General features: G+C 38.2%; 1 protein-coding gene and 1 non-coding gene across 3 annotated transcripts in view; both read left to right on the top strand.

Moving 5' to 3' along the window:
- CMSS1 (cms1 ribosomal small subunit homolog) overlaps nucleotides 1-16,409 on the top strand; it is a 236,391-nt gene that overhangs the window by 156,888 nt on the left and 63,094 nt on the right. The gene's annotated exons all lie outside the window — the stretch shown is intronic.
- Nucleotides 13,885-13,990, top strand: LOC132772424 (U6 spliceosomal RNA). Its single transcript, XR_009631164.2, has one exon. It is a non-coding gene; the product is annotated as a U6 spliceosomal RNA (small nuclear RNA).

Raw genomic sequence — 16,409 nt, 5'->3', positions numbered from 1 at the left:
AATAACAGAGAATGAGACAGAATTCCTGTGAAGTGTCAGTTCATGTCTTAGACAGTGCGGGGGTGGGAAATAACAGCTTGCTGGAGGCCACCCAGTGAGTCCTTGGCTGAGCTAAGATTGGGATTGGGAACATTAAGCTCAAAGCAATTCTTCCTACCTCCACCCATCATCCTCCAATTTTCTTTCAACAACATTTCATGTACTTCTGTTTTGATATTTACTATAGAACATAACCTACAAAACAATAGCATTTCTTTTCAAGATGGAGAGGGTTGTCTCAATGAAAATGCAAGATGTCAGATACTATATTATTCAGTAATATCATCTCTTAAACAGAAGTTGAATATTAGGTCCTGTGTAAAATTGCGTTGACACTTCAAAAAGCAAGAGTGAAGTGGCTAGAAAGGAAATCTTCAGAACAAGTTTAATTTCCCAGCCATTAGAGGATATCAAAGAAGGTTAGAGTTTCAACCTCGTCTCAGCCTTTCTCACTTCATCATAGATCAAATTTCACTGTTTGGCTTGTTCAGAGATTTTGATGATGCCTTTAGCACAATACCATCCTAGGATGAGGAGAAAAGGGTTTTGTAATGAGGAACATATTTCTTGCAAGGAAGCCTCCAGTTTTATTAGTCCAACAAGTACTAAGACCTGTTAATAAGCACTGCATATGACAAGATCAGCCCATTTCCAGCACTGAAGGTCAACACTGACATTATTGTATTTCTGTAGAATGAAGACAATAATGTTAATATGTTAAACGTGCCATTTCATCATTTTTATAGCTTCATGTTTGTCAGGGAGACTCAATGGCATCATCTGGCTATCAGCAGAATCAAAACTCCTTTCCTCAAATACTCCGGGAGTTATGTTATGATAGACATTCCTTAGTTTGTTTGAATAACACTTTGTTGAACAATATTTTGCAGTCTGAGCTCCCAGCACTTGTTTCTGTGGCTAAACAAAACTATTTTTAGCGAGTGGCTCCATGGATACAGAAGAAGAATGCTGATTGTCCAGAGGGGTAAAAGAGCCCCACTATTGAATGGTATGTCACTTTCATCTTGCCTGCACTAGGGATCTAATTTCACAGTTTTCAGTGGTCACAAGAAACTGGAACTTGCTTTTTAGCTTCTTCTCCATTTGTCCCAAGGCATTTCTTTTTAAAGAAGTCCGTTCCTTTTGCTCCCCCCCCCCACCCCCGGTTAATGTTATGTGTGAGCTTTATGCACATTACAATATGGTTCCCAGGTGTTTCCAGTGAAGCATCCCATACTTGGTAGCTTACTTCAACTCCATAGTGGGCCCATACAGAATGCTCTAAATCATGTATTTCTTGTGTTGTTGAATGTTCTCTCCTACAAAACCCGAGAAGTAGAACATGAACCCATACTTTGTAAGTCCTCCACACTAAAAATCATTTCTCAGTAAACGTGGAATGGTATAGGATCCTCCTTCTTGATGTATGTAGCACGAGAAGTAGCCATATAAGTGTGTCTCCTGCTCCATGGTCATCATATGTGAAAAGGTCTGTAGCATGGGCTTTTTCTCCTCTTTGCAAAATGGTTGGTTAAAACCAATTTGAAATCAGTTATCTCTTACATTCACATTGGAAGAAAAAGGCAACTGTAACTAGGCAAACCTTTTTTTGTTTATAGGCCAGTTCTGTGGTATCAGGCCCGTAGCCAGGATTTCGATTCGGGGGGGGGGGGAGTGAGTTTGATTCGGGGGGGACGGGACTGAGTCTGAGTGAAAGAGGGTCTACCCTAGCAAACCTTTTGTATCGTTACTCCAATACCCCCATGCATATGAGATATATTGAGCATGGTGATCAGATCATGATATGAATAAACATAACAGTCTAAATAATGTACCAGTAACGCCTTTTCGCAGACCACCATGAGAATTTGGGGGGGGGGGTTAACCCCCCCCCCCCCCCCCCCGGCTACATGCCTGTGTGGTATTGATACACCAGACATCGGTATATTATAGTTTGTACCATAAGCAACTAGTGGAAATAATATTGCTATAGGTAACATAGCCACAAAGGCCTAAATATCCTAAAGGCACCAGATCCTGTTTGATTTTAAAAGCCAAGCAGGGTTAGTCCTGGTTAGTCACCAATGAATACCAGGCACTGTTTGGTTATATTTCAGTGGAAGGAACTGGCCAAATCACATCCTAGTATTCCTTGCCTGAGAAAATTTATGGAATTCATGAGATCACCACATGTTGATGGGCAATTTGAAGTTACACACATAAACAGTCATAATAGTGATGGAAAGAAGACCTAATTTAACAACACTAAAAACATTTTGGCATTATCCTGGTGTCTTTCTTTCCACACACCAACCACCAGTCAATCATATACCAACTAGCTGTGGTGGAAGTGGATGCTTAAGTAGCCTCATGCATCAGTAAACTCAAATCCTCTTTAGGAAAGCCCCAAACGCATCTGCCCACTCCTCATGAGTAATACCGGATTTCTGCTGCAGTAAGTGGGGGAGAGGCTCAAAAATGTTGGGGGGGGGGGCATGAAGCTGATTGGTTCCAAGTGACCATAAGGAAGACTGAACTGCTGCAGTGAACATTCTGAAGCATAAATTTGCAGCAGACCTCAAACCAGGCTGTGTGTACGTTGTCATAATCTGATATGCAATGAAGTTGATTTCTCTTTTTTTAATGCAATCTGAATGCCCATGCACACTAGTTGTAAATCTAGAGTCATAACAAATGTGACCCTGGTTTCAGTGAAATCACTGTGGGTTGGCAAGAGTGAAAGGAAAACCAATACCTGACTCAGAAAATCTGAAAATTGCTAAAGGATTCGTTGCAGTCTGTCCACAACCATTTTAAGAGAGGTTATAGCCATGTCTAAGTATTCATTGCCTAAGAAACCCCTGAGAAAGGGTGTGGGATAAGTCAATAAGGAATATGAATACACATACTGCTTGCTCATGTGTGTCTTGAAGTCATTTCCAACTTATGGCAACCCTAAAGCAAATCTCTCTGTGGAATGACCCTTGACTTATTCATGGGTCATATCAAAATTCATATGTGAGGTTGAATTATAAACAAGTATATACCATATTTTATAGGAAAGAAAGGATATGTTTTGGAAATGTAATGTAGCACTTGGTAAATGCAAACCGGCACCTCTGTGACATATTTACCAGAACAGCCCTTTCCCCCACAATTGGAAAAAGCAAACCCGCTTGGTATTAACTTGAAACCTCAAAAGGAGCTGCTATTCTTCCATCACTACTCAGGAATCAAAAACATGTTTAGGCAACAGTATATTTGCCATATATCCACATGACAATGCCCTCAAGCATTTCAGAAAGACCCAAGGAAAGTGCATGGCTCCTGAGTTACCTTATGAGATCATAACCAATTCTGTGGGAATGCTGATATTGAACTTTCCTGACTTGCTGCATTGCATGAATCAGGAAAGATGTTAATGCTGTGGTGGAAATACTATTGAAATGGTTTAATATTAATCTCATGCCAAGTATCTGTCATCTGAAGATTTATATGTTCCTCAACTTGTTGAAGTGTTTTTAAAAAACAGAATCAAATTAGAAAATTAGAAAAAGAATAAAAAGCCACAGTGCACATAGGCTGCTACATAGATCATATTGGCCCTCTACATCATTGGCCACATTGGCCTTCCTTCATAAGGAGGAGATAGGAACCATGTACATCTCTTCAGTGCCAACGCTTACAGAATTATGGTTTGTTTATTCAAGAGTTAGAGAATAAACCATTATCTAAAAACATAATTTAGTGTCTGGATAGAGGCAGAAGATGAAACCTGCCTTCTGTTGTCCACTTGATGTCCAATCAGGATGGGGTATAAAGACAAAGATACTAATAACATAATATAATATAATATAATATGTGTGTGTGTGTGTATAATATTATAATGTAATACAATATACTAATAATAATAATAATACAATATTATAATTATATATTTTATATTACATGTAATATTACTAATAATATTACAATATAATGGTATAGTAAAATATGGTAATATATAATACTGATATTGTACTAGGCTAATAATATAATATATATATATTGTAAGCCGCTCTGAGTCCTCTTTGGGTGAGAATGGCGGCATATAAATGTCATAAATAAATAAATAGATATAGGCCTGTTATCCCAGTCCCCAACCCAGTCAGTTGAAAATCCCAGTAAAACTCAAAGATAATGTCAAGATATGACATCCCAAAGAAGAAAGAAGAGGGCCCAAAATGAATGGTTCTTGAACAATGATACTTGGGGTAAGGGAACACTGACTTCTAATGTCAGAAAGAAACTTTGGGGTGTATTGTCGAAGGCTTTCATGGCCAAAATCACTGGGTCGCTGTAAGTTTTTCAGGCTGTATGGCCATGTTCCAGAAGCATTCTCTCCTGACGTTTTGCCTGCCATAGATGCAGGTGATACGTCAGGATAAAATGCTTCTGGAACATGGCCACACAGCCTGAAAAACTTACAGCATCCCAGACTTTGGGGTATTCCTTGGTTTGTTATATTTGAAAACCATGAAGAGCAGTTAGCTTAAAGCAGAGCAAGCACAGCGGAGAGGTGTTTTCTAAAGTAATGTCCATTTTCAGAATCGTGGCGTGCGAGAATTTTCACTTCATTCATAACCATTTTAGCATCTGCCTTTATTTTCAACCTCCAAGAGGATAATTTTCACCGGTATTTTGCCCTATCAATATCCTAAAACTATTTTTAATGGGGAATGGAAGAAAATCTAATCTATTTCCCCATATCTGCTGTTCATTCATGTAGAACTGAACATTAGAGAACATTCTTGAATTCTGGTGTCTCTTGAAATCAGGAGAGACCCTAGATGGGAACGTCTAACATTTAAAATGTGTCCAAATAGTTCAGATGTGGGTTCAGGAAGAAATCAAATTCTACTAAAGCAACCACCCACTGAACATATGAAGACTAGTTGTTGAAGTTGTAGGATCCTTGAAGTCCACTAGAGGGCTTTAAAACTTTTTAAATCAAATTGATGATAGGAATACAACTGCAGAAATAAATTCTTCCTGAGTAATATGCTTTACTATCACTTTTGAAAACTTGCCCTTCAAATTATTATTTTATCCACTTTTCTGTATTTTTCTTGCTTTCAAATTATTTATTAAACAATTTATAATGCAAGCTCCTAACTTACAATGTGTTATTTTGAATATGGTAATGGTTTTAGATTTTTGCTGCATTCTTTTTAGTGCAACGTGTACTCTCAATGTTCAGGGCTGGCTTTAGCAGATGGCAGAATGAAGCAACTGCCTCAGGTGGCCTGCCTGTTCTTCCTGTGTGTCAACTCTTTCATTTGCTTCAAGGATGGATCTAGACATGGCACAAAGCTTGTTCTGTACCTTGTGAGTTAGTCTACTACTTTTTGCTAGATGCTTCCCTGTGAACACATGATTGAAGTAAGACTCAGCCTAGTCAGTCTGACCTTTCTGTATGAACTGGAGGAAGAACGCCAGCTTGTTTGAGGCCACCTGGGATACCGTGCAGATAAGGTCCCAGAAGAAGGGTTTTGTTCTTCTACTAAATACTTTGAGGAGGTGTCCTGAAAGCATTGCTGGGCCAATATCTGCTGATAAAATTCTGCTCTGAAGGGTCAGAAGTCAACTATACCCATAATACATTCAGATTTCCACCCCCTCAGTGCTTCCTCACTGAGCTCTCTTACTTAAATCATAGTAGGAAGGAAAAGATAGCAAGTGGTTATAATTTAGTAGGCTTTCTGTATATGATTGAGAAAGTTGGGCAGCAAAGAAAGTGAGCAGGAAGAAAATAAATTCATTTAAAATGTGGTGCTGAAGAAGAGTTAAACAGATACAATTGACTACAAAACAGACAAATAATGACTCTTAGAGCAAACCAAGCTAACACTCTCTCTAGAAGCCAAGATGACTAAACTGAGGCTGTTGTGCTTAGGAGATTTCATGAGACAATGTACTCATTGGAATGGATGATAATGACTGGAAAAGTGTAAAGCAGTAGGAAATGGGAGACCATAGTGCAGGCAAGACCACTCATCTTAGAGGTCTCTCATTCCTAACATCACTATAAACTGAAGTTGACTTGAAAGCAAACAACAACAAAGTTTGTGGCTGTGCCTTTTCTATGTTATATTCATGTGGCAATGAAGATCTGCATCGTTAAAGCATGGATGTGAGAGTTGGACCATTAGGAAGACTGAGTGAAGGAAGATAGATGCTTTGAAACTGTGGTGTTGGAGGAAAATTCTGAGAGTGCCTTGGACCGCAAGAAGATCCAACCAGTCTATACTCCAGGAAATAAAGCCCAACTGCTCACTGGAGGGAAGGATAGAGGCAAAGATGAAGTACTTTGTCCACATAATGAGAAGATAGGAAAGCTTAGAGAAGATAATGATGCTGGGGAAAATGGAAGGAAAAGGGAAGAGGGGCGGACTCAGGGCAAAATGGATGGATGTTATCCTTGAAATGACTGGCTTGACCTTGAAGGAGCTGGGGGTGGTGATGGCCGACAGGGAGCACTGGCATGGGCTGATCTATGAGGTCACAAAGAGTCAGAGTGACTGAACAAATAAACAACAAAATTCATGTGGGAAAAATTGTAAACCACATTCCTTCCCTTGTCAGTAGAAAGCCAGGTCATAAATTAATCAGATCAGTAATAAATAAATACATTTGCCCGACCTAAATAGGTTAAATTGCCATCAAAGTCCAGTTTCCATTCACTGATGTCCCAAGCTTCTAACTATCCATATCTGTCCCATACTTGGGTTTTTGATTAGCCTATTTTTACAGTTGCTTGCCTGAATTCTCCCTCTCCCTCTCCTCTTTCTGTAACATTAAAGCCAAAGTATTTGCTAGTTATCTTCCTTTTTATTAGCTGGAGTATGATGACATGACTGCAGATAGCGCTTGTAACATTCCTCTTGACTGAAGGAGAGTAAATATCCCACTGTGCAGAGAGCGAGCTATGGGCTTAAAAAAGAAAATAGGAATCCTTCCAAGAAATGAGTAATGTTGTTTTATTATCTCTCCCCCACCCCAGGTGAATACAGACAGACATGATATGCTTTATCCTGGTGTGCAGTGTTTCTGCTGTTCCACTTACAGTACAAGTCTCAAAGCAACTTTCTGACTCCATTGGATGAATTATGTAAAAAAAACTGTTGCATCCTAGGTCAAGCAAAGTATGTTCTTCATTCATGCTGTGTTTCTTGGATGAGTAGCTTATTGTAGTTCAAAAGTTGTCTGTTGTGTACATTATACTACTTAATACCGAAGTGACCCCTTCACGTTGCTTTAGCCAATCAGTTGTCTTTAGACTCAATAAATTACGTGATTCTTAAGCTAGAACTGCTCATTGGCCAAAAGGGCAATAATTCGATGTACATTAGTAGTGTGCTCTGGGACATATTCATTCATACTTCATGCATTTAAAATTTCGTAACTTGTTTGCAGAGCATTTTAAAACCACGCTGATAATTCTGCCTGACTCCCAAGGCACACATTAATTGAGATGAGGCAGATGAGACACAGATGGTGGAGTTGACAGTGAATATTGAAGCTGATGCTTCATTTCAGCAGAAGCCTTTTCTTTTTTAAAAAACATTTACATTCTGAAAAATGTAATGTTAAGTTGCATTTTAAAAGTATTATTTAATATACTTTCTGTGGTTACCAAAGCCTAAGGGTACTTGCTGAATTAGTAAAAGATGACATTTTGATTCACTGCATTGAGTTTTGGTCTTTAGGAGCTCCTTGGTTGCCTCTGTTTTCTTGTACTACACTCTTCTCTTGTGCCTTCAATTTCTAGTGCTCCTTGCTATGTGGAAACTCACGTGCTACAATTCCCTTGCTTTCCCCATTCTTCTCAGCCATGTATTTGTCAGTGTTTATGACTCAGTTCTATGTCCTTCGAGTCAAATTCTTAGCTACTTTCTAATTGCTTCTTATGCCATTCTGTCCCCACCTCACTGGACTGGATGTGATTGATTTCTCTAAGTCAGTGGTTCTCAACCTAGGGTCCCCAGATGTTTTTGGCCTACAACTCCCAGAAATCCCAGCCACTTTACCAGCTGTTAGGATTTCTGGGAGTTGAAGGCCAAAAACATCTGGGGACCCCAGGTTGAGAACCACTGCTAAGTCTTCTAACCATACATGAATTTGTTTTCTCATAATCAGTATTTTGTCCTGTGTGAACAATCTGCCTTATTTTAAAAGCCAACACCAAAAGCAGAAGGTGCATTTAACAATAAGTTGTTGTTGTGAATCTCCCAAGTTATCTGGATATTTCTTTAGAGCATTTTCCCCATTGTCTGTTGCCTTACTCCAAAGCTTATAGAAAGTAACTTGCTCAATGGTTTCCATGATTGTATTGAGGCTTCAAACCCTGTCTCCTAGACTTTTAGCCCAACACTCAGCCCACTCTATCACACTGGCTCTATTTAAGATTTATTTATAGTACATTATTAATTTATTATGGGGGTTTTATAATATAAAATCCATGTAACCAATCTGTGTTGTACATAAGCAATTACATTAAAACACATTATTTTTTCATAATGATGTCTTGTGTTCGGAGTACTTTATCTATACTATATAGAGGTTCTTGGCTACATGCTTGGATTTAGTTCCTTGATCTGCCATGGATACCAAAATCTGTGAGTACTGAAGTCCCATGATATACAATGGGACTGATATATATTTATATAAAACTTGTTTGAATGCCAGAGAGAACTGGAATATGTGCAATTTGACTATGGATTGGCCTTTAGACTATGACTCTGGATGATGTGATTAATTGAAATGTATATTTTACTATGCTTATTATGTTTCAATGTTTAACTTATGTTTTAACTAATGTGGTATGTTTTAAGGCCCCATGGAGATGTGATTGTAAGCCCCCTCAGAGTAGAGAAAGTTGGGATATAAATAAGGTAAATAAATAAAAATAAATAAACGGAGGATCTAGGAAGTTGTGGAAAGTTGCAGCAGGGCATGTCTACACATCAGTGTAGTGATCAACACATGGCAAGATCAAGGTTTCAAGCCATGGCTGGTTGAATCCATAGATGCGTGGATATGACGTGGATATGAAGGATGACTGTGAACTTTATATCAAGTAAATTCAATATGTGTTGATGCTGTTGTATGCCTTCAAGTTGTTTTCAACACTTGATTCATTTAGGTTTACATCCAATAGGGAACCCCGGTGGCACAGTGGGTTCAACCACTGAGCTGCTAAACTTGTTGACCAGGGAGCAGAGTGAACTTCCATTGTCAGTCCCAGCTTCTGCCAACCTAGCAGTTCGAAACCTAGCAGTTCGAAAACATGCAAATGTGAGTAGATCAATAGGTACCACTCCGGCGGGTAGGTAATTGTGCTCCATGCAGTCATGCTGGCCACATGACCATGGAGGTGTCCATGGACAACGCTGGCTCTTCAGCTTAGAAATAGAGATGAGCACCAACCCCAGGGTCAGACACAACTGAACTTAATGTCAGGGGAAAACCTTTACCTTTACCTTAGAGTAACTTTCCCTGGCTCTGCATATGACTAGCATAAACAATTCTAAAATAGCAGTCTCTGCCTGGCTGTTCACCTGAGGGAAGTAGCAGGTTCACCCAGGCAATCAACCAGAATGGCAACTACAATCTTTCCTCGCATGACCAGTTTGTGTAATTCTTGGCAGCCTCTGCTGAAACAAACCCTGAACATCACTCTATAGCTGCCAGGCAGCCCTTAACCTCTGCGTATATCTGGAATGATGTGGTTGCAGCCAGCTGGATAGCTGTTTTAGAGAAGCTTGAGGGATTAGATCTTCACACCTTATGGCGTCATGTGGAGATCAGAACTTAGCTAGCCACCAGATTTCACACTTCTTCTAAAGTTGTGACACAGCTCTGAACAGTTCAAACATAGAAAATATACACTGAAGCACTATTTTGAAAGAAAGTACTTAAGGAAATGTTTGGAGAGAAATTGTGCAAGCTTTTAAGTAACAATGTGGAAATGAATAGGTGAAGAAAATGAGTTCATCTACACTGTAGAATTAATGCTATGGCTCAATGTATAAAATCATGCTTCCCAAAACTAGAAATCCCAGGATTCCATAGCATTGAGCATTGAAAGTGTCATAAACTGAAGATGGATGAGTTCACTTATTCCCCAAACTCCACTGAAACATGATCCCTGGGAAGGGATACAGCTTCATGTACATTGTCCCTGCTAGGTTCACTCTACCCTACCTGCATCGAGCTAGAAGAGCTGAGGAAAATTCTTCACCATGATTGATGAGAACTTTCAAGACCAAGGTCTTTGGGTCTTCTAGACCTATTAAGACAAACATGCAGAGAATCTTCCTTCAGACTTTCCTCCTGAAGGTGGAAAAACCAAGGATGAATCCAGTAGGAAAGGGATGTCTTCCATGCTTTCTCTGAAGGTACTATGTTAGACTACAGCTCTGTAGAACAGAAATCAGAAACACTTGCTTGGGCATGAAAACCCGGTGACCTTGGGGAAAGTCATGCTCTCTCGGGCCAATGGCAAACTCCCTTTGAACAAATCTTATCAAGACAACCTCATGATAGGATTGTCATAAGTTGGAAACGGCTTGTAGGTACACAACAACTATAGCATAATAATGCCTAAACCACATTGTTCCATACCCACACACACACAATGGTTTTCTTGTTTTTTTGCCTTTCCCACAAAGAGAGAAAGTAGCAGGAACCGCCAGAATTCTTCCTTTAATCTTTCAAGCAACTATGCATTTTTCTAAAGAGGCTTAAAGTCAGTGGCTGAGGAAGTGTAGTCTAATTGGACCTAAATATAGGGATTATGTCCCTATTAAAACAGCCCCACTGGTCACCAATAAGTTTCCGGTCCCATTTAAAAGTGCAGGTCATCACCTACAAAGCCCTAAACAGCTTGGGCCCTGCCTATCTTCATGACAGCAACCCCCCCCCCCCCCATGTTCCTGTGTGAGCATTAAGATCTACCAGGGAGGTCCTGCCACCGTCACAAGCACAGTTGGCAGGGACGAGGGAGAAGGCCTTCTTAGTGGTGGCCCCCCGGCTTTGGAACACCCTCCCTAGGGAGATTAGGCAGGCCTCCGCACTATCCTCCTTTCAGAAGGAATTGAAGACTTGGATATTTGAGCAAGCCTTTGAGAATGTCTAGGCCCAATGGTCCGCAATTAATGCTGCAGCACTGCACTTTCATTCCATGCCCTAGTTTATTAGCTAAAACTTGTTCCTGTTTACAATTGGCCATGTTTTACAATAGTTCTCATTGTACATTATTGGGTGCCGTTTTGAGCTTAAACTTTGTTTTATATGCTAATGGTTTTATCCTGTATTGTATTGTGTGTTTACTTTATGTATTGTTCTAGGCACATTGTGCCATATATAAGCCGCCCTGAGTCCCTTTGGTGAGATGGAGACGGGGTACAAAGATAAAGTTGTTGTTGTTGTTGTTGTTTTATTATTAGTAGTAAATTTTCCACACTCTGTCATAAAATAAGAAAATAGGAGAAGGCTTGGATAGTTTGTATTTGCCTACAATATTTACTTGTGGACTTTCTAAATGAAGAACTGTTAGAACTTTTAAGAAAAGGTTTGCCAAAGTATTTGATTTTTCTATTTTGATTATTAATATTTTTTTGGAGGGGGGAGGTATCCTCTAAATGGCAAATGTTCTTGCTGAGTTTCCTTCCAGCATAATAACAGATCTTAGGATATTTTTATCTTCTAAAAAACAAATGCAAAAACCTTCTACCAGGGCACAGGTGCCAATTTTCTCTAAATGATAAAGGAAACTGATTATTTTACCAGACATGGATAGCCTGACAATAAATCATTTGAGGGATTGTAAAATGCATGTTTCATTTTCTGGAACAGATTTTTCAGACAGTTGTCAATGAAGTACTTCGTAAAATATGCTTTATCAAGTCAAGCGCAAATCCCGCAAGACTTTAAATAACCTTCATGTAATGTCATTGTGGTTACACATGAGAATAATTAGTAGGTTTCTGCCTTGTTTTATCCACTACACTACTGGCACTATCATACTTATCATTGGCTAAAAATGAAATGTTTTCAACCTCACTTTTTATGCATTTTGGTTTAAGGACAGTCCGTAATGAACTGTGTATATTGGTCTAAAATAAACATTATACATTTTCTTCTTGATGGCCTTTCACTGGGAAATATTTCCTTCGTAAAAGACTATATTTTTATTAGTGTAACATTAACTTTTGACAAGATATAACTGCATTTATACCAGTTTTCTTACCTTGGGATATTCATTTTATTCAGGTAGAAATATTAGTGGTAGTGTGTTTTAAATGATTAAACTGAGGCTGTCATACTTTGGACATATTATTTGATTGCATGAATCATTTATTTATTTATTTATTTATTTATTATTCAAACTTATATGCCGCCACTCCCCTGGGGCTCGGAGTGGCTTACAAGAACAGGCTAAAATCGAACACAATTTAAAAACAATTTAAAACAATTTAAAAACAGCATTTTTTGAAAAAAGTGGTAATATAATGATTGATAAAATGAAAGGCAGTTAATTAAACAGTCTAAAATACCCAGAGAGGTAAAGTGTAATTATAAAGTGCAAATAAGAAGACCATATTACAGATGAATTAATTGAATCAAGGAAGCCACAGACATGAGTTTGTAAGACCTGTTGATGACTTAGAGTCTCTCATTCATAAGATTACCATAAATTGAAGTTGACTATATGGCAAACAACTATAATCATCATCTAACTATTTTTAGGAGGCAGAAATTGTATTGGTTACTTTGCAGAAAAAGAGTCTGCTAGTCAAAACAAATGTGAATATGCATTGGGTTTTATCCTCTGTAATCCACATGAATTCCCGTGGGTGTAAAAGTTAAAGATATATGTTATAATGATAATGATTGAGAGCCTTAAAATGGATTAAAATAACAATGAGTCTGGACACTAAGAGCTATCCCATAGTTAAAAAACAAGTAGCATCGAAATAGGACTTCAGTGTGTGCATGCGTATATGTGCCTTCAAGTCAGCCATCATCCTATGGCAGCCCCATAAATTTCAGAGCGTTTTCTTAAGCAAAGAATACTTTTCCAGCACCCTCCTCAGAAATATAACCTCTAGTACCAAGTATTCCATGGTGGTCTCCTCTTTAAGTACTAATCAGAGCTGACCCTACATTTGTTTACAATTTTAGACAAAATCTGTGGTTTTTAGGATATTTGGGATCTCAATTTATACATAAAATAAAAAGCCAAAAAAGGAATTTGTAAGAAAATCACTCAAAAAACATTGTAAAATATTTTGAAAGTGAAGATATAAGAGAAAAGCACCATAGCAGAAAAATTGAATTGCTAATATTTACATTTGACTTGTCAGGCCAAATCAAATAATCACCAGCTACCCTAGGCACAGCATCATGCTTTCAAAATCTCTTGATAGTGATTTCTGTGATTCTGCACCAAAAAAAGCTACAGCTACAGTCATGCTTCTCCTTGTACTTTTCACAGCAGGAGCTCTCTATAAGCATTTCCTAAATATCTTAATGGTGCCAGATCCCTTCTGATGCTGGAAGCTCAGCAGAGTCAGTTCTGGTTACTACTTGTATTGGTAGACCACCAATGAATATCAGGTACTCTAGCCCACAGCTTCTTAAACGTTTTGCACTCGTGACCTCTTTTCACCCAATAAGTTTTTATGTGACCCTGAGTATATAGATATAAAAAATAGATATACAAATTAAACATTTACTTATAATAAATAATAAATAAATGTATTTAAAAACAATTATTTGGTATACAAATAATTCTTCTATTTATTAAAATGGCAGCACATATACTAAAAATGGAATGATACAGAAAATATTATTATGGCCCCTGTGTAAGGATGACATGCAAATTCCTGAAGCGCTTCATATTTTTGAAATGCATAAACAAAAAAGACACATTTTGCCACATGTGGTGGACATGCAATAAAGCAAGCAACTTAAATCTTGAAAAGATGCTAAATACAAACTTTTCAATGATGCCACAAATGTCTCTTTTGAACATGCCAGACGAAGAATTAGAAAGGAAATTTTGAAAATGTTTATTCTACATGACAGTAGCAGCACAAATAGCATATGCCAGACACTGGAAAACCACAAAGGTACCTGATATAGAAGAATTGGAAAAATACATCACTGAATTGCTGACAATGGATAAAATAACTGTGCTATTAAGAGGAGGGGATTTTGTTAAAGAATGACAGCCAGCAATCTCACACCTCAATATAAAAGTAAAGTTCAATTAGATGCAAAAATCCTTATAGGGTTCCTATAAGGCTGTAAACCAGTAGTTCTCAACCTGTGGGTCCCCAGATGTTTTGGTCTTCAACTCCCAGAAATCCTAACATCTAGTAAACTGGCTGGGATTTCTGGGAGTTGTTAAGCCAAAAAGCCTGGGGACACAGGCTGAGAACCATTGCTGTAGACAAAGAGGAATTCATTACCAACTTTGAATTTATGATCCTCTTATCTGCCCTACCCAGATAGAAATCAGAGACTCCATAAATAAAGATACTGTATGAGAAATGTTTGTGAATTAGCAACACGATGAAAATATAACATTGTCCACAACAGACATATATATTGTATGCTTATTTTAACAAATACATAAATAAAAAAGAAAAGAAAACTAAAGCAAATTTGCAAACGAATCAGATGTTCTTGTCAATTTTTACAAAAAGAATTAAATCTTGGCTAAATACTTCAGGATGTAGAACATCTTCAACATTTTTATTACCATGTTGGTTATGAGTATTCCTTGCCTTAAAAAGTTTATGAAATTCATGGCACCATCACAAGTCAACAGGTGATTCAACAACAGATATCATATGGTTACAAATAGTTTGCTAAACCAACTGCAACATCTGTGCAACTTAAAGCAAGTGGAGCTTGCTTAAAAATGCAGTCTGGAATGCAACTAATGCTATCATATCATCAACTCTGTTCTAAGCATTTTGCCTATAATCTGTAGCATTGTGTAGCATGTATTTCTCTTTCTCAAACCAATATTCAAATATAGTGACTTTAGACTTTTAGACTGATGCAGCTTGTGGGAGTGATAGTACAAAGTCTGGAGGGCACAAGATCCAGAAAGGTCTGGTCTGTACTCTTTGCCGCTTGACAAACAGCCATCGATGAAAGTCATATGCATAAATGGTATTTAGATACCATTGTTTCCATTTCGTAAACATCCTGTGATTTGAGGAGGCAGATACAAACAGTTGTACTCATGACACCTCTTGCCTTTTTAATTTTATTTTTCTTTGTTGCAGTCCAACGGATTTTGTTTTCGTGTCAGGAGTGACTTGAGAAACTGCAAGTTGCTTCTGGTGTGAGAGAATTGGCCATCTGTAAGGACATTGCCCTGGGGACACCCGGATGTTTTGATGTTTTACCATCCTTGTGGGAGGCTTCTCTCATGTCCCTGCATGGGGAGCTGGAGCTGACAGAGGGAGCTCATCCACACTCTCCCTGGATTCAGACCTCTGACCTGTTGGTCGTCAGTCTTGCTGGCACAAGGGTTTAACCCATTGCGCCACCCGGGACTCCAGTGGTAAAACATAGTGATCAAATGCTTGGTATTGACGCCAGCATTACATGACAGTAACTTTTCCTCATCCATTGACTTTCCTATGTTCTTATGACTCTGTCATCTTATTTAACCATGATAACAAGAATTGGTGTGTGTTTTCTCTTTGAGTTGCTAAATTTTGATAGATTGCATGTGGCTCGTATCCATATCTGCCTAAAGTTATTGTCAGGAGTCCAAGAGTAACCATTAACATGACCAAAGGTTTACTTTACAGGTTTGATGGGAAATGTATGCAGGTCTGTTCAATTTCAGTTGAATTCCTAGACTATGCCATCATTTTTAATGCACTAGATGTAATCATATGTTACTGAAATTCTAAAACAAGGCAGAAATTTGATGAAATAATTACATCTATTACTTATGGGTTGCAAGACAGATTGTATTTGATATTTTAGTAGCTGTCAATTGGCTCAATGCCCATTGGCTCAATAGCATCCCTCTCACTTGAGTTTTCTCTTATTTTTTGTTTGTTTTTATCAAGTTTTATATTATTTAGATCAACAGCAATAATCGATCACTTTATTTGGAATTTTACTAAACATTTATATAGCCGTGTTATATTCATTTGCAGTGTTTCACAATACTTCAGTGATTCTTAACAATCTTTAAGAAAAGCCAGTATTGTTATTCCCATATTGCAGGTAGGATACTGAGAGAATCATTACTTCTAAACATCCATTTAGGTTGAGCAGTTAGGTTGAGC

Source organism: Anolis sagrei, chromosome 3 (genome assembly GCF_037176765.1).
Source record: "Anolis sagrei isolate rAnoSag1 chromosome 3, rAnoSag1.mat, whole genome shotgun sequence".
NCBI classification, from domain to species: domain Eukaryota; kingdom Metazoa; phylum Chordata; class Lepidosauria; order Squamata; family Dactyloidae; genus Anolis; species Anolis sagrei.
This window is presented reverse-complemented; position numbering and strand designations above follow the sequence as displayed.